Consider the following 18,492-nt stretch of genomic DNA (forward strand, 5'->3'; position numbering starts at 1 on the left):
TAGAGCATTCTAAACTTACAATAATAAGAAAACCTAAACTTATTACTAAAAGCAATTAAATTAAAATGCACGAACCGAACTTTCGCAAAATTCATTTCAGCAAAACTACCCTGCAGAATCTCATAATAATTCAAATTTACCTGAAAGCTGAATCCTAATTGTGAAATATGAGACGTCTGAGCTAATTGAATAACGGTTCTGCAGCGAATCATTAAAATTATGAAATTAAGAGAGGACAGACATTAGAAAGACGTGTATATTTAATTTGTTATTTAGTTTTGTGGAAATGAATTGGCTCACATAAAACAGTATACTGTTCGTGCAGACTATAAAGAGAAATTAATGCATATATTTGGAGATGCTTAACGACAAAGGGAAGATCTTCCACCGAGCGGGTGATATTTGCTCGGTAGATCGACGGTCCGAATGTTGTTGCTTGGAACTTGTATATATGCAAGCTTATCTTGAAAATGTCGTAAGCGAGATTCAGGCATCTGTCAAATATCTTGCATTGTATGATGGCTACCCGCCACATATACCATACCATAACCGATACAACGCATTCTTTATTGTGATTGCCGATTCCAAAAAAACTTGACACTTGAGATTGAGGACTGTCAAATCCTTTACCGTACAGTATGTGCTTAATTACCTTTTAAATAAAACGCAGCTGGTATATAGTTTTTATAAAAAGGTGCCTGCGATAGAATTTGAATCTTTTTTTTTTTTTCCTACCTAAGCTGATAGCCCTAGGGGCTATGTCAGCGTAACCCTAACTTTAGTAGGTGAGCTCACGGGGCTCAAACCTGATGACGTTGCTAACACGAACCCTAGCAAGAGCCGTGCTTCGCAGAATCTACCACCGGATTGGAAACGCGACCCACTGAGAAGATCCGGCGAGAAACTCAGTGGGCTGTGTCTGAGAGTTAATTTACTCGTCGAGCCCTTCGTCGCAAGTGACGGGTTCGACGAGAACGGTGACCGGTGCTTGAAGTACCTAAAAGCACCGTTAGTGGATCGGGAGGATCCGAGATGAGAATTTGAATCACTACATCATAGAACGTCTTACAGATTATGCCCAAAAAAGTGTGCGCTTTCTGAAAATACGTAATGTAAAACACAAAAGTTTTTTGTTTATTTATTGCTTAGATGGTTGGACGAACTCGACTCGACACGACATCTACAACGTAAATGCGCCACCCACCTTGAGATATAAGTTTTAAGATCTCAATAAAGTTACAACGGCTGCCCCGCCCTTTAAACCGAATCGCATTACTGCTTCACGGCAGAAATAGGCAGGGTGGTGGTACCTACCCGTGCGGACTCACAAGTCGTCCTACCACCAGTAAAAATTTTGTCCACCCGTCTACTTAACGTATAATTGATATGTATTCCCAGTTTAGCGGTGGAATATACATAAGCAACATCTCAAGTCTATAGCGTGAGGTGTTGCAAATCCTAGATTCAGATAGCACTAGTAGCTTTTATTTGTTTTGCGAAAAGTATATTCTCTCTTTCTCTCTCTCTTACAGTAAGCTGTCGTCAGACATTCAACCGTAGTTTTGAGAAAAACAATTTCTTAGGCGGTGCATACACAATGTCTGTTGACATGTCCATATCAATTAATCTACAGTAGATCTAGTAGATCTTGAAGCACTCTTCTTCTGAGTCTTCTTGTAGTCCAATTTGGTTGTCCATTAAATGCTTAATTGTCTCTGAAATTTTGTAACTAATATTAACATTACTAGATGATGACCGAGCTTTGCTCGTTTTTTTTTTATAACGCCATCTTGTTATGTCTTTAAAGCGGTTAGTTGCCCTTAATTAAGAAAAATAGTATTATTATTCGCCAATAGAATCAGATGTTGGGGAGAGTTGGTTATTGAAAACACGAATAAAACAAGATTTTCTGAAAATAAATCGTAGCTACATCGATTTATCGCCCCCGAAATCCCCTTGGAGCCGTTTTCGAGATTCAGATTATATACATATTATTATTTATTAATATACAAGAATCGCTCGTTTAAAGGTTTTTTTTTTTGTCTGGACGAAATCACCGGACTTCCGGCCTCCACTGGGGATGGAGGGCGGGGCATGTCGGAGTTGAACCGACTAAAACCTCCTGTCGCTCAACAACCAGCATCCAAACCTCGCATGAGACAGAACTCATGAAAAGGCAAAGGGGGGAAAGTGAAGCGTTTAAGGTTTGCACCGTTCAAGTCATTAATTCTACGTTTACAACTTTGAGATTCTGCATTGCATTCTATTTTTGTCAACGTTAGTAATAATCTCATAAAAAATCGTTAATCATTTACACCCTTTTTTTTTTTTTTTTTTCGGGTAGAGGGCCGAACCTCCTACGAGGTCCCCGCGCAAATGGGGCGCGCGGGGTATGTGAGACTCAACGATCTGCATGGTGTTGTGAGCAGACTGCGGGCCCAAGGATTTTAGAGCCCACCCACTAAACGACTCCCCTGCACTCTTACACCCGACGTCCGATCCCCTCCGAGGTCAGAACCCGGATGAGGTAGGGGGGCTACCGCGGTCAACACTACAACCAGACGGCGCGGCTCACCCCAAGGACGCCCAGCCGACGGAGCCTTCGAGGCGAATCGAAGGCTCTGAAACGTCGGCCGTCTCGGTACGGCAGCCCGTCGGGCCGCCCAGACGGTGCCGCTGGTGTCCCGGAATACCCCGCTGGACCAGAACCAGCCTGCCGGGTCGGGACGCGATACACCGTCGACCGGTCGCTCTATTCACTCCACGGCAGCGCGCTAGAGTGCTGGTAGCGCGCCGCGCGGCCTCACCCCCTCAGGTCGCCCCTTGACCTTCACCGGGGGGAGGCCGCCACCTACAGGGGCCGGGACGTACGGGCGTATTCCCGCCTCCGGCCCCCGGCTCGACGGCGACGGATCGGTGCGGAAAGGGAAGAGCTCTCCCTCTCTCGCTCCGCCGCCTCCTTCTGCGATATGGTGGACTCGCAGAAGTCGAGCATCGCCTTCCAGGACGCGTCGCTGCCGAGCATCGTAGCCACGACGCGCGGCAGCGAGAGGTCCTCTCCAATGACCGCGACGAGGGCGGCGCGTTGCTCGTCGAATCCAGAGCAACGCGCCAGCGTGTGTTCCGCTGTGTCTTCCTCGTCGCGGTCCGCGCAGTGGTGGCACTGCGCCGTCGGTTCCCTTCCGGCTATCTTAAAGAGGTACCGGCCAAAACACCCATGGCCGGTCAACATCTGCGTCAGCCGGAAGGTGAGGCATCCGCGGTCGCGGCCCACCCAGTCCGCGAGGACCGGACGGACCGCCTCGACGGTACGGAGGCCGGCCGACGGGTCCGCCAAGCGGCGAGACCACGCCTCCAGCACGGACCGCCGAGATTGGAGCCTCCGCGCTCGAACTACTCCTTCGCCGGGGCGCCTTTCCCCCCTAGAGCGGAGGTCGCTACGCCACCGGTAATCGGCAGCGAGCGCCTCCGCCTCCAGGTCCCAGGGTGGCGCCCCGGCGAGCAAGCACGCCGCCTCGAAGGAGACGGTGCGGTATCCTCGGATCGCCCTGACCGCGATCGCGCGCTGCGGACGTCGCAGCGCCGCGACGTTCTGGCGGGTCAGGGCGTGGCACCATACGGGCGCGCCGTATAGTGCCATCGACCGCACCACCCCCATGTAGAGGCGGCGCGCCACCTGATCGGGACCCCCGACGTTTGGAAGGAGCCGGCTCAAAGAGCCGGCCGTTGCCATCAGCCGAGGGCCCAACTTCTCAAAGTGAGCGCGGAAGTTCCACCGACCGTCCAGTTCGAGGCCGAGGTACCGAAGACCGGTCACCCCGACCCCGACGCGGACGCCTCCGATCACGAGGTGGGCACCCACAGGCGGCGCTCGTCCCGGCCCGTGAAAGAGCAGGGCCTGGGTTTTGTCGAGCGCCACCTCGAGCCCCAACCGTCGGATCCTGGTGACGACGTGTGCCACGCCTGCGCACGCCAGACGGGCAGACTCCCGGTAGTCCCCCTCCCCGGAGCTACGACCAACGTGTCGTCAGCGTAACAAATTACGCTGAGCCCGGGGAGGGGTCCCCGAATGACGCCCCGCAGGACCCAGTCGTAGCTGATGTTCCACAGCAGGGGGCCCAGGACGGACCCCTGCGGAACACCGCGCTCGACGGGGAAGCGGTACATCGCCCCACCGTGTCCGATGCACTGGATCGACCTGCCCTCGAGGTAAGAGCCGATCAGTCGGCGGAGGTATGCGGGGACGCCGTGATACTCCAGCGCCCCCGCGATCACCGACCAGGGCAGGGTGTTGAAGGCGTTCCTTACATCTAAGGATAACGCCATCGCCACCCCGCCCCGGGATACGGCTTCATCGGAGAGGGCCCGCACGCGCAGAATTGCGTCGATAGTCGAGCGGCCCTCTCTGAAGCCGTATTGCTCCGCCGAAAGATCGGGACCCGTCTCGGTCAGGTGCCGGACGATGCGGGCCGCGACGATTCTCTCGAGCATCTTGCCCGCTTCGTCCAGCAACACGATGGGGCGATAGCCCGCGGGTGAGTCCGCAGGGCGCCCGTCCTTCCGCAGAAGGACCAGTCTGCCCGTCTTCCATTTCGACGGGAACCGTCCCGACTCCAGGCACGCTTCGAAAAGCCCCCCGAGCCGGTCCCCTAGGGCCTCGAAGGCCAAGCTCCAGACCCGGCCGTGAACGCCGTCATGGCCGGGGGCCGCGTCCTTCGCTCTCATTCTGGACACGGCCGCATGGATCTCCGCCCCCGTGATAGGGGGAGGGGGCTCCTCGGCAGCGGGAACGCTGGGGCGACGCGGAGGCGTGCCCCACGTGGCGTCCATCTGGGGAGGCTCAAAGTCCCCCCCCGCTGCCGGCGGGAAGAGTGCCGCAACAATTTCCCGCAGCTGCCGAGTCTGGAGCCGCTCGGTCACCGGGAGCGCCCACGGTTGCAGTTTCCTGCGAACCATCTTGTATGGGCGCCCCCAGGGATCTTCGTCGAGCGACTCCAGGAGAGTCTTCATGCTCTGCTTCTTGGCCTCGCCGATGGCCAGCTGCAGCGCCGTCTGCTTTTGACGACAGTCAGCGTGCAGCCGGGCCGCCGTCTCCGCGAACGTAGCGTCGCGACGACGGCGGCGGCAGTGGCGTGCGCTCCGGCGGCGCGCCCTCACGCACTCCTCACGGAGTCTCGCGATCTCGGGCGACCACCAGAACGCACCCCCACGTGGTGCTCGGGGGCCGACCCGGGGCATGGCGGCATCACAAATGTTTGCCATGGTGCCCCGGAACCAGTCGACCTCCGCATCCACGTCCGCGAGCCGCGCGGGTTTTGGCGCCCACGCAGCAACAGCGGCCGCCTCCATCAGCAACTCCTTGTTCATTCGTTTCAAGGCCCACCTGGGGAACGAACGGGGCGCACCTTGCGGGAGCTCCTCCTCACCGCGGGCGCCCGCGGCTGACGACGACGACAAGGAGGAGGCGGAGAGCTCGAATCGGACGTATCTGTGGTCCGAGAGCGTCTCCGCCCCCTCGAGTACGCGCCAGCCGCGGGTGCGGCGCACGGCGGACGGGGACGCGAACGTCACGTCCACGTGAGATTGCCCGTTCCACCGCACGCAAGTCGCGACCGTGCCTCTGTTTAGGAGACAGAGGCCGGTCGCGATCGCCCACTCCGAAAGGGCCTCGCCTCTCGCATCCGTGCGGGGGGAACCCCAAGCCGTGCACTTGGCATTGACGTCCCCCGCGACGATGACAGGGCGGGACCCGAGGCGGTGTAAAAGCGCCTCGAGCCCGCCCAGAAACCGCTCGAACTCGGCGAGGCTCCTGTTCGGAGAGAAGTACGCCCCGATCACGACGGTCCCGTCGATCCTAGCCGCGACGTACCCGGGTCCCCTGGCCACCATTTCCAAGGGGGGTAACGCCGCGGACTGTCTCAACACAATGGCCACGGAGCCGTCGACGTCCCCCATCCAGCAGTCCTGGTCGGTGGGGACGAAGTACGGCTCCGCGGCGACAGCGACGTCGATTGACCACTCCGCCATGGTGTGGACGAGGAGATCCTGTGCCCTGGCGGAGTGGTTCAAATTACTTTGGAGGAAGCGATGGACGCAACCCATTACGGGGCTACATCCATCGCTCCCTCGTCTGTCCCGCCTTGCGGCTGCACTGGTGCCGCGGCGGGAGCTGACTCACCGGCTGCCCTTTTTGCAGCCGGCTTCTTTTTCTTTCCGCCCCTCCTCGTTTTTGTAGAGGAGGGGGCGGATTTACACGCCGGGCCCCCGGCCCGGTGGTCGGCCTTCCTTTTGGCCGCGTCGCACAAGACGCAGTGCGGCGCGGCTGTGGTGCAGGAGGCTGCCTTGTGCCCCGGTTGGCCGCAGCGGAAACACAAGCCGCTGCGGTCCACGGTCGAGGGGCACTTGGCGAGACCGTGGCCGGTGCCGAAGCACCGAAGACAGCGCCACGGCCTGGCATCCTGCAGCTGCACGTGAGCCACTACCCAGCCCACGCGCAGCCTTCCTGGGCTGTCGGAAGGCCGCCCCTGTGGAGGGGTGGCCAGGAGGGTCGCCGTTGCAATCGGGCAACGCGCCCACGCCGTCCGGGTTCCGGAATATGTCACCCGGAGCTCTCCGACTTTGACGTCGGCGAGGGCGCAGTTGCCCTGCGACGCGATGGCCGCGGCGACCTCCTCCTTAGTTGCGCACTCGTCGAGGCCCGTGATTTTGACTTCTCCCATCTTCACGGGCCGCGCGATGCGCACCACCTCGGGGTCCGGCAGAATCTCCCTCAGCCGGGCCGCCAATTTTTCGGCCGCGGCGTTGGTGTTCGGGCCGGGGCACTCTATGAGACGGGCCCCGTTGGCCGTCTGCCGGACCTTGATGCCCCCCTCCACGCCGAGGGCGTCCACATTCACGCCGCCGCGCGCCTGGGTCATCACCTCGTGGTAGGTGATGCCCTTTTCTTTGCCGGCCGGCAGCAGCTCCACTAGCACTGCAGCCGACCGCGGGGCGCGCGGCCTCCTTCGTCCATTTCGGCCCCTCGGCTCCGCTCGACCCTCTTGGCGGGGAGCGGTGGCCGCAGGGGCGGGCTTGGGACGCGGCGCAGGAGGCGCCGCTACTTTCTTAGGCCCACGCCGCACTACCGTCGTCCAGGCCTCATCCATATTTGCTGGGGCCGGGGGCAGAGGGCGGGGCTGGGGAGTCGGTGCCGGTTTGGCGGCGTTGACGCCCCCCTTCTTTTTATTCCGGCTCCTGCCGGGCCCCACCTTCGCAGGCTGGGACGGGGCAGGAGCGGCCTTCTGGGTCTTGGGCTGGCCGGTGATAGGTGCCCTTGAGGGGGCGGGTTTTGGTGCCCCCGTATCCTTTGCCGATGATCCGGGTTTGGCCGGAGCAGCAGCTGAAGCGGCCGAACGTGCCGCTGGTGTCGCATCCTTTTTGGGACCGCCATATGTTTTTGCGGCCATTTTCTTTCGGGGTGCCGGTGTGGGGGCAGCGCCTTTCGCCTCGTGAGCGAGGGGCGGTCTCGCACGCTCCACCTTGGAGCTGCGTGCCTCCGAGATTAAGAGTTGCCGCCTCAGCTCTTCGGCCTCGCTTTCATCTTCCACTTCGGGCGGAGGGGGAACGGGGGCCGAGCTGCGCTGCTTCTCTAGCAGGTCGTTGACCACCGTGCGCAGCTCTGCCATATCGACCTTGATTTGGCCGTTTTCAGCTCGCAGGTGGCCGTTCTCTTCGCTAACCTGCGCAAAGCGGGCGTGCATCAGGTCCAGCTCTCGCCGCAGGTCCGCGTTCTCCTTATCAGTCGTGCGCTCCACCACCTCCACCAATATCTCCTCCATCGAGGCGGCTGAGGATTTGAGGGCCCGTAGGTAATCACCCTTTAAGCCCGCGCTCGACTTCGTCGCCACCGCAGACACAAGTTTCTGGATAATGTTCAATCTACGGAGGGGGTCATAGGGACCCACCTCCGTCAGGGAACGCTCCAGACGCTCGACCTCTCCTACCTCTGTCCCGTTCTTTGCCTTGCGGCAGGCGGCCCTAGACTGCGCCGAGGAGGCAGCGTCCAGTCCGCGGGAAGAAATGTCACAATTGGTGGCAGGCGGCGCCGCAGCAGCCGCCGGCCCTTCCGCCATCGCCATATATTTGGCGCTGGCGGGCTCACCCTCCGAGGAGTCGGACGGAGCGGAGGACGCCGGCCGACGAGCCGACTTCCGCTTCCGCCGAGTCCGCTGCCGAACGCAATCGGCAAACAGCGCTGGCGTCTCCCGCCCACTAGACGCATCGCCCCTTGCGGAGCTCCGCGCCGAGTACAGCGAGATCAGGCTCTCGCAGCGCTCAAGGCGCACGGTGGGGACTCTGTCCCTTACGCGACCCGTGCTGTCGCCCCCTTCCTCGTGGCAGTGTTTGCCCCCCCCAGAAACGGTGGGGCAGCGTGCGGCCGATCGCTCGACCGCACGGAGGGATTCTCCCCCCGCGGAGCGGGAGGTACCCTCCTGGGGTAGTACATTTTTAACAGTTGCCATTGTATCCATGTTTCCTTTTTGATTAACCAGGGGTCGGTCCCCTGGGGTCTGGTTGGTACCCTTGGGACTGGACTCCCTCCAGCCATTCATCCCATCGCCGGGCACCAGAGCTTAGGATTGGGGCATTTTTTAAAGAGGTTTACGTCCTCGCGGCCCCGTGCCTCGCGGCAGCGGCCCCCGTCCCCCACGCGGTGAGGATTACGGGTTGGCCGGCGGCCCGCCGAGTGCAACGAGCAACACGGCAGACCACCGCCCGACGCTCAAAAGAGCAGCAACGACGAAGCCACGCCGGTATACCGGTACCCCCCTCTGGAGGGCGTGCCCCTGTAGCCGAAGCCGGGGACATGGCGACCAGCGGCCGGAAGATGCGTAAGCAACGCCGGCTCACTTCTCCATCGAAGGGCAGGCCAAAAGTGGCCCACCACCACCCATGGGTTACGTCCGAAACGGGTCGGACGTCACCCGAAAAACAAAAAGGGGGAAGAAGGGGGAAGAGAGAGGGAGCCCGAGCGTCTCCAGGAGGAACACCCTTCGGCGAGTGAAGGGCGTGGAGAGCCCGCAACTCCCCCTGCTGGTTTTGGTCCGCGTCATCCGATCTCTTTCGTTGCAAAGCCTAACTAGGCTATCCTACACCTACAGCTAACCTACCTCCCTAACACATAAGAATCCTTGCAACGAAAAATATCGGACGATACCCCTGGGAGTGGGACTGTTTCCAGAGGATCCCGTTATCCGCCACCTACGGACGCGCCCGGTGGAAGTCCAGCAAAACTCCCCCACAGACGGAGCCCCCGGCCACGCAGAGTGCGCGCCGGGGGGCCCGCCCAGGTCCCTCGGGAATCATTTACACCCTTTTTTTTTTTTTTTTTTTTTTTTTTTTTTTTTTTTTTTTTTTTTTTTTTTTTTTTTTTTTTTTCGGGTAGAGGGCCGAACCTCCTACGAGGTCCCCGCGCAAATGGGGCGCGCGGGGTATGTGAGACTCAACGATCTGCATGGTGTTGTGAGCAGACTGCGGGCCCAAGGATTTTAGAGCCCACCCACTAAACGACTCCCCTGCACTCTTACACCCGACGTCCGATCCCCTCCGAGGTCAGAACCCGGATGAGGTAGGGGGGCTACCGCGGTCAACACTACAACCAGACGGCGCGGCTCACCCCAAGGACGCCCAGCCGACGGAGCCTTCGAGGCGAATCGAAGGCTCTGAAACGTCGGCCGTCTCGGTACGGCAGCCCGTCGGGCCGCCCAGACGGTGCCGCTGGTGTCCCGGAATACCCCGCTGGACCAGAACCAGCCTGCCGGGTCGGGACGCGATACACCGTCGACCGGTCGCTCTATTCACTCCACGGCAGCGCGCTAGAGTGCTGGTAGCGCGCCGCGCGGCCTCACCCCCTCAGGTCGCCCCTTGACCTTCACCGGGGGGAGGCCGCCACCTACAGGGGCCGGGACGTACGGGCGTATTCCCGCCTCCGGCCCCCGGCTCGACGGCGACGGATCGGTGCGGAAAGGGAAGAGCTCTCCCTCTCTCGCTCCGCCGCCTCCTTCTGCGATATGGTGGACTCGCAGAAGTCGAGCATCGCCTTCCAGGACGCGTCGCTGCCGAGCATCGTAGCCACGACGCGCGGCAGCGAGAGGTCCTCTCCAATGACCGCGACGAGGGCGGCGCGTTGCTCGTCGAATCCAGAGCAACGCGCCAGCGTGTGTTCCGCTGTGTCTTCCTCGTCGCGGTCCGCGCAGTGGTGGCACTGCGCCGTCGGTTCCCTTCCGGCTATCTTAAAGAGGTACCGGCCAAAACACCCATGGCCGGTCAACATCTGTGTCAGCCGGAAGGTGAGGCATCCGCGGTCGCGGCCCACCCAGTCCGCGAGAACCGGGCGGACCGCCTCGACGGTACGGAGGCCGGCCGACGGGTCCGCCAAGCGGCGAGACCACGCCTCCAGCACGGACCGCCGAGATTGGAGCCTCCGCGCTCGAACTACTCCTTCGCCGGGGCGCCCTTCCCCCCTAGAGCGAAGGTCACTACGCCACCGGTAATCGGCAGCGAGCGCCTCCGCCTCCAGGTCCCAGGGTGGCGCCCCGGCGAGCAAGCACGCCGCCTCGAAGGAGACCGTGCGGTATCCTCGGATCGCCCTGACCGCGATCGCGCGCTGCGGACGTCGCAGCGCCGCGACGTTCTTGCGGGTCAGGGCGTGGCACCATACGGGAGCCCCGTATAGTGCCATCGACCGCACCACCCCCATGTAGAGGCGGCGCGCCACCTGATCGGGACTCCCGACGTTTGGAAGCAGCCGGCTCAAAGAGCCGGCCGTCGCCATCAGTCGAGGGCCCAACTTCGCAAAGTGAGCGCGGAAGTTCCACCGACCATCCAGTTCAAGGCCGAGGTACCGAAGACCGGTCACCCCGACCCCGACGCGGACGCCTCCGATCACGAGGTGGGCACCCAGAGGCGGCGCTCGTCCCGGCCCGTGAAAGAGCAGGGCCTGGGTTTTGTCGAGCGCCACCTCGAGCCCCAACCGTCGGATCCTGGTGACGACGTGTGCCACGCCTGCGCACGCCAGACGGGCAGACTCCCGGTAGTCCCTCCCCGGAGCTACGACCAACGTGTCGTCAGCGTAACAAATTACGCTGAGCCCGGGGAGGGGTCCCCGAATGACGCCCCGCAGGACCCAGTCGTAGCCGATGTTCCACAGCAGGGGGCCCAGGACGGACCCCTGCGGAACACCACGCTCGACGGGGAAGCGGTACATCGCCCCACCGTGTCCGATGCACTGGATCGACCTGCCCTCGAGGTAGGAGCCGATCAGTCGGCGGAGGTATGCGGGGACGCCGTGATACTCCAGCGCCCCCGCGATCACCGACCAGGGCAGGGTGTTGAAGGCGTTCCTTACATCTAAGGATAACGCCATCGCCACCCCGCCCCGGAATCATTTACACCCTACGATTCTACGGCATTATGAAATTTTTTAATGAAAAAAAAAAAAATCCCCCCTCTAATGGTCCTTCGTCGCCAAGCGGTTTTGTTCTGAGGCTGATATATTGCGGTTCTGGAGACTCTCAGAATGTGTGAAGCTAAAATGGCGCTTAGTGAATTGTTGGGGTTGGTAATGTCGTAAAAGAATTTTTTTTTTCCTTAATTAAATATGAGTTACGAGTCTCAGTTTTATAGTTCAACGGTTATAAGGCCCCTTCAAAATGAAACGCATTACTGCTTCACAGTAGATGTAACTAGGGTATTTGTTCTTACCCGCGCGGGATAACAATACAACATTATTTTTCATTAATTTACTGGTGGTAGGACCTCTTGTGAGTCCGCACGGGTAGGTACCACTACCCTACTTATTTCTGCCGTGAAGCAGTAATGCGTTTCTGTTTGAAGGGTGGGGCAGCCGTTGTAACTATACTGAGACCTTAGAACTCATATCTCAAGGTAGGTGGCGGCATTTACGTTGTAGATGTCTGTGGGCTCCGGTAACCATTTAACACCAGGTAAGCTGTGAGCTCGTCCACACATCTATGCAATAAAAAATATAAAAAAACAACATATCACCACTAAAGTCAAATTTTAATCAGAAATGTTTATTTGGATATACCTGCGGTAAATTAAAGACGCATATCTTGATATGCCACGAACTGACATAAAAGAAATATCTTAAAACAATTAGAAGCAATACAAGCAAATGATCGGAGACGCTGGCGGGACATCACAAGGAGTAAAGTCATGTCGAATTATAATGGTCACGACCCTCAGCAGTGAGGAAACGACGCGAGGAGGAGGAGACAAGCAAATACATTAGAAATAATTTTAGACTGAACTGAAATCGATCTCCAGTAGATATTACTCTGGGGAGGCTGAACGACAAAGGGCAGATCTTCCACCGAGCGGGTGACATTGCTCGGTAGACCGACGGTCCGAATGTTGTTGTTCGGAACTTGTATATATGCAACCTTATCTTCAAAATGTCATAAGCGAGATTCAGGCATCTGTCAAATATCTTGTGTTCTGTTATGGCTACCGCCACATTACTATCTCTTAGTCATATTAAATGGACAAAAAACACCGAAAGAAGGTTGTTTACATTTTATGTTTTTATGACAATATTTGGTGTTAGGATTATTAATAATTTTAAATTTTATACTTATATTTAAGTTTATATTACCTGTATTATATGTAGTTTAGTCAATAAATTATCTTTTACAATAGATAGTGGAATAACGGAAAATAAAATATAAAAAAAACTAGGAATAAAAAACGAATTTAAAAGTAAGCAGCATTTTAGCGGTCTCAACCTGGCGTGAGGGAGTAACTTGATTAATCTTTCTCACATTTGCTCGCCCGGTCACACGTTTAGGGGATTAAAATTATTTGAACGTACGTAACGTGTTAAGACACATCAGGAAATTACTTTTATAAGAAAAAACGTTTCCATTAGAGATAAATAAAATGAAAAAAAAAATACGAATTGAAATAAGAAGACTTTAAGAAAAAGAAGAATAAGAATATATATTATGTTAGAGGAACTCTGAAAGTGGCACCTGTGACAGAGAAGTTGAAAAGTGCGCGTTTGGGATGGTATGGACATGTGATGAGACGAAATGAAAATGAGGTGGGTAAGAGAGGGTTGACTATGAATGTGAAAGGATATAGAGGAAGTGGTAGACCTAAGAAGAAAGGCAAAAATTGCGTGGAAGACGATTTGTGTAAAAGGAGCGTGAGCGAAGAAATGCTATATGATAGAGAAGTATGGAAGGAGAAAACATGTTGCGCCGACCCCAGGTGATTGAGAGAAGGGCAGGGGAATGATGATGAAATAAGAAGATTTTTGATTCTAATATTAATTTATCGTTCTTTTTTGTATGCGTAATAAATTGAAACGGAAACGTGGACGGCTTTAAATATTTTTTTCGTCAATCAAAAAAGAGACGTTGAATTTGGATATCATTATAAGATTATTTGATCTCATAATTACGTTCTAGGACCCGATAAAACTTAGGCAATGATGGTGGTAAGCCCAGGTAAAAAGTAGTGGCCATACGTATTTGCACACTGATTTTGAATTCCTGATACTTTGGCTTTAATAGGCCTGAAAAAAAAAAACAGTTTGTAAAGTATGGGATAAATCGGTCCATAACTCAAAACTTCTGTAGCCATTTATCTGTTATTCGAAGTTACATATTTGTGAGCAGTTGCGGTTTCCGTGAATTTGTCACCGGAGTCACCCTGTCCCCGACTCGCAATCGCAAACTTAGTTTGCGCTGATGAACCAAAATTTGGGAAACTAAGATTTGAATTGAATTTTTTTTTCCCCTAAAACTTTGTCTTGCATTTTAACTGCGAAAACATCAAATACATACATTTTTTCTTTTACAAATGTATTACTACTACTAATCATAATATACTCGTACATAAACGATTTGAACTATTTTGACGTTGCCTTTACATTGGATAATATTATATTGCCTACATAACATTGCTTTAGAAATAAAAACTCGTCATCTGACATATTCGAAGGATTTCAGCATAAAACCCTTATATCAATTTCAAAAATATATCCAAAACAGTCATCGCATTTACAGTTTAACCCAAATATTACGTCCCAATGGAAGCTGTGAGTATAAAAATGCAAATCACTGACAGTAACGAGCGAGATACTTTTACAAGTACGCCATAAGAAGCAAGATGAGTAATGTTTTTGTTTATGTTGATGACATTATTATAGCGGTAATTTTTATAATGGATATTTATACTTTTACGAAAATAACTTATACTAAAACAATTTTTAAAAGTAACGACACTAGTTTCCAACACCAAACATTAAGATTGCACTGGGTGTTGGGTATAGGTAATGCATTGAAAAATATAAACATTTTCGTTTTCTTTTTACGCAGTTTTTTTAGCTAAGCACATTGCTAATCTAAGGGATTTTATGACATGGTAACTAAGACCTTTAGGTCAAGTCTTATTTTAATTTTAATGACAACTTTTTTATATGAAATATGATATTACCTATGAAATGAAATGAAGTTGATTATTATGATACATGGCATGACATGAAATGAAAACGAAACGAAATGAAATGAGATGATATGGGATGAATTATAATCTCAGTAAAATGGTGGTCATTTACTGAGACTTTTTCAATGGACTTTTTGGAAGATCCCGAGAAGTTACGTTCAGCAACTTTGTTTCATTTTCCCACATTTGTGCACTTTCACAGATATTAAACAGTTAATAAACCACCGTTATTACACATTTAAACCTGAGGAAACACTAATTAGACAAAATAAAACAAAATCACACAACTTCAAAAAGTCCGAGCACATTGCAAAGCCTGTTTACTGATAGAAAAATAAAATAAACAAATGAATTTAATCATAATATGTATAAAGTGAAAATTTATACTTGAGTAACACGAGTTAGAGTTAAACTTTAAAATTCATTTATTCTGACACAAGAATAATCCAGAAAGTCTTATTTGAAACATCATGACTTTCTTACAAATCGAAACGTATTCATGTTAGTGCAAACAGATGAAGAGTTTACTGAAGGTAGTCGACTGCCAACGATGGTCGTTTGAACAGCCATTGAACAATTGTTTGCTGACACACACTCGAGATCCGCTTAGAATACGGAGAAAAGTGTGCTCCGAGAGAATTGTGCTCGGAAACCAATGGAGAGGGAATGTAGCTGTGTGTTTATTGAGTCTCGAAATGAAATTAATTAGCTCATTGTGTGTGATGTGCACTACTAAAGATGTTTGTCTCCAAGGTATTCAGTAGTCAATCAATCTTACTAAGAACGTTTAAAAAGAAGCATATAGAAAATAATTAATTAAATTAAGAAACGACGACACAGCACTTTTTGCGTCCAACGAAGAAGGAATGTGCATCCTGCTGGGCAAATTGGAACAAACCAGCAGAGAAATTGGGCTTTTCATAAACAGAGCAAAGACCAAAGTTAATATGGTGGTCCATCGCAGCCATTCGTTCACTATGATCAATAAGCTAAACCTGGAAGTTCGTAGAGAATTTCATTTATCTGGGCTCCGTCATAGCTAGTAATGGATCCTCCGAAAAAGACATCAGAAGGCGGATCAGTATGATAAAGAAAGCTATGTCCCAATTGGACCGTGTATGGGCGGACAGAAACATTTTGAGGAATACCAAGAAGCAGCTCATCACCTCCTTCATCTTCTCCATTTTTCTCTACAACGCGTGTAGGATGTAGTGCTGGAGGAAAATGCTGGACTCATTAGACAGAACACAGAACCAACGAATCCATTTTTACCGAGCTCAAGATTCCGATGCGTCTCAGTACTATATGCGCGCAGAGGAGTTTCGAGTTCTTTGGAAACATCGCCAGGAAGAGAGGTGACAATTTGGAAAAGCTGCTGGTAACAGGCAAGGTATGCGAAAGAAGGCCGAGAAGAAGAAGGCCTAAGCGTCGGTCGGACCAGATACGCTCCACTCTCAATACTTCAGTCCACGTTGCTATCTACACAGCCGAGGATATGCAGGAATGGCGCAGGATAATACAGGAGTAAGTGGTTAGAGGAGGCCACGACCCTCAGCATTGAGGATTATCGATGCAAGGAGGAGGAAATTAAGAAAATTTGTAATCCGAATAGTGCAAGCAGCTTTTCATAATCTTCAAAATATTGAGGAATCTAGTTGGGTGAGTTGAGATATTGATTTACATTTAGAAAATGTAGGAAAATTTCCACTAATCTGTGAAATGAGTTCGTCGATATTTGACTAATGTGATATTCAGAGCAATTTTAATTATGTTTGTTTTTGATTTAAAAAAGTGAGGAGATGATAATAAATATCAGAGAACTTCAAAGACCAGCTTCAATAGCCACGTCAGCTAGCTATAATAGACCTCTGATAATGTTTACACATCGCAGTTCGGTGACAAATTATTCCCATGAAAGCTGTTCTAATTCACAAGAAACAGCGTACAATAAACCCTTCAATCGACATGTAAATGTAATCAACGAAATTCGATTAATTAACATGACGATACTATGGCATCTATGCTATGCTATATATCGGATCAAATCTTAGCAAAAATAGTTTTTAAGAGTATAAAATTTTTGTGAATTTTTACCGTGCAGATTTGGAACTTTGAGATGACTTTTGAATTAATTATTTAAAAAAGCTTGATCTAAAATTATGTGTGACCACAATATGCTTAAGGGAATTAATTATAAAAAGGTAAACTAGAATAATTGTGTAGAATAATAATTCGGCCTTTTGGCTAAGACACACTTAGCTGGTCTGTATGTAACTTTCGTTCGTGTTAAGTTTCCATTTCTAGATTAGTGTCATACTTGTCATCATTTCAGCAAAAAATGCTTAAATATGTCACATTACCTGAGTCATAAAAATACTTGGTAATAATTCATGTCGCTTCAAAGTTTCGTTACGGCAAAAAATGTAGGTCACACTCAAAAGTACATTTTCTTATTGTAACATTGGTATATTTCGAGGTTGCCTAAATTTTGAGCTAGCTAATACAGTTCAGTTTCCAAATGTGACAGGATAAACATGGGAATAAATCTTAGATACAATAAAACCACTATTCTGCTATCATCTCACAACTTACTGGCCTGACCGGTAACTGTCAAATCTCAATATAACATCATGATGGATGGCACTGCGTAACTTTTTGCACGGAAAACCTGGATTTTGACGCCAAAACTGCTATGAAAGAAATGGATTTCCTTTGTCGGGTAAATGATGAGCACTTTTTTGTTTAAGTGATGAAAGATAATATAGTGGAAGTGAAAAATGAATGTTTACAAATTTACGGTATAACGTAGTAGATATTTTACTTTTTGTGTACATTTTTGCCCGGAATAAATCATAAATTTGTTATTAATTACACTCCTGTTTTCACACAGATTGTAAAAACAAATTCGAAGATAATTAAGCCTATTTTGCGGACTTTTTTTTTGTTATTTTTTTTAATGCCAAACCCCACGGATATTACAACATAAAAATATCATTGGCCGTCTGAAAACAACTTTTCAATGGCAAAAGGCAGTATTATTCTACATCCCATGCAGACTAACATTCATTTAACTTTCCCGGTTTTATCATTCAATTTTGATCTCTAACAGATTATTTCTTTTTAATGGAAGTCATTCACAAAGAACGTACCATTCGCGTATTTTAACTTTATTTATTTATTGCTTAGGTGGGTGGACGAGCTCACAGTCCACCTGGTGTTAAGTGGTTACTGGAGCCTTTAGACATCTACAACGTATATGCGCCACCGATCTTAAGATATAAGTTCTAAGGTCTCAGTATAGTTACAACGGCTGCCCCACCCTGCAAACCGAAACGCATTACTGCTTCACGGCAGAAACAGGCAGGGTGGTGGTCCCTACCCTTGCGGACTCACAAGAGGTCCTACCACCAGTAAATATACCACCAGTAACGCCAGCATGACCCGTATCACTTCAAACGAAGACTCCAGGTATCTTAACTATCAGAACGCCAGATGCGTCAAACACATCAGCGTTGTATTGAAAGGAAAAACGTCGATTGCTTGAAATTTGCCACTTCAAATTTTTGCCACCAATGTCAAACGGTATATCCCATCAATAAAGTCGTCGTGGCCTAAAGGATAAGACGTCCGGTGCAATCGTATCTAACGATGCAACGATCGAATCACGCAGGCGGGTACCAATTTTGACAAATGAAATATGTACTTAACAAATGTTCACGATTGACTTCCACGGTGAAGGAATAACATCGTGTAATAAAAATCAAACCCGCAAAATTATAATTTGCGTACTTAGGTGGTTGGTGGTAGGATCTTTTGTGAGTCTGTGTTGAAGGGCGGGGCAGCTGTTGTAACTATACTGAGACTTTAGAACTTATATCTCAAGGTGGGTGTCACATTTACGTCGTAGATGTCTATGGGCTCCAGTAGCCACTTAACACCAGGTGGGCTGTGAGCTCGTCCCCAAATAAGCAATAAAAGTTT

The 18,492-nt window shown here is 51.4% G+C and overlaps 1 protein-coding gene across 1 annotated transcript in view; it reads left to right on the forward strand.

Annotated features, from left to right (window-relative positions):
• LOC101745659 (potassium voltage-gated channel protein Shaw) overlaps nucleotides 1-18,492 on the forward strand; it is a 226,160-nt gene that overhangs the window by 96,087 nt on the left and 111,581 nt on the right. The window lies entirely within an intron of this gene.

Source organism: Bombyx mori, chromosome 3, assembly GCF_030269925.1.
Source record: "Bombyx mori chromosome 3, ASM3026992v2".
NCBI lineage: Eukaryota > Metazoa > Arthropoda > Insecta > Lepidoptera > Bombycidae > Bombyx > Bombyx mori.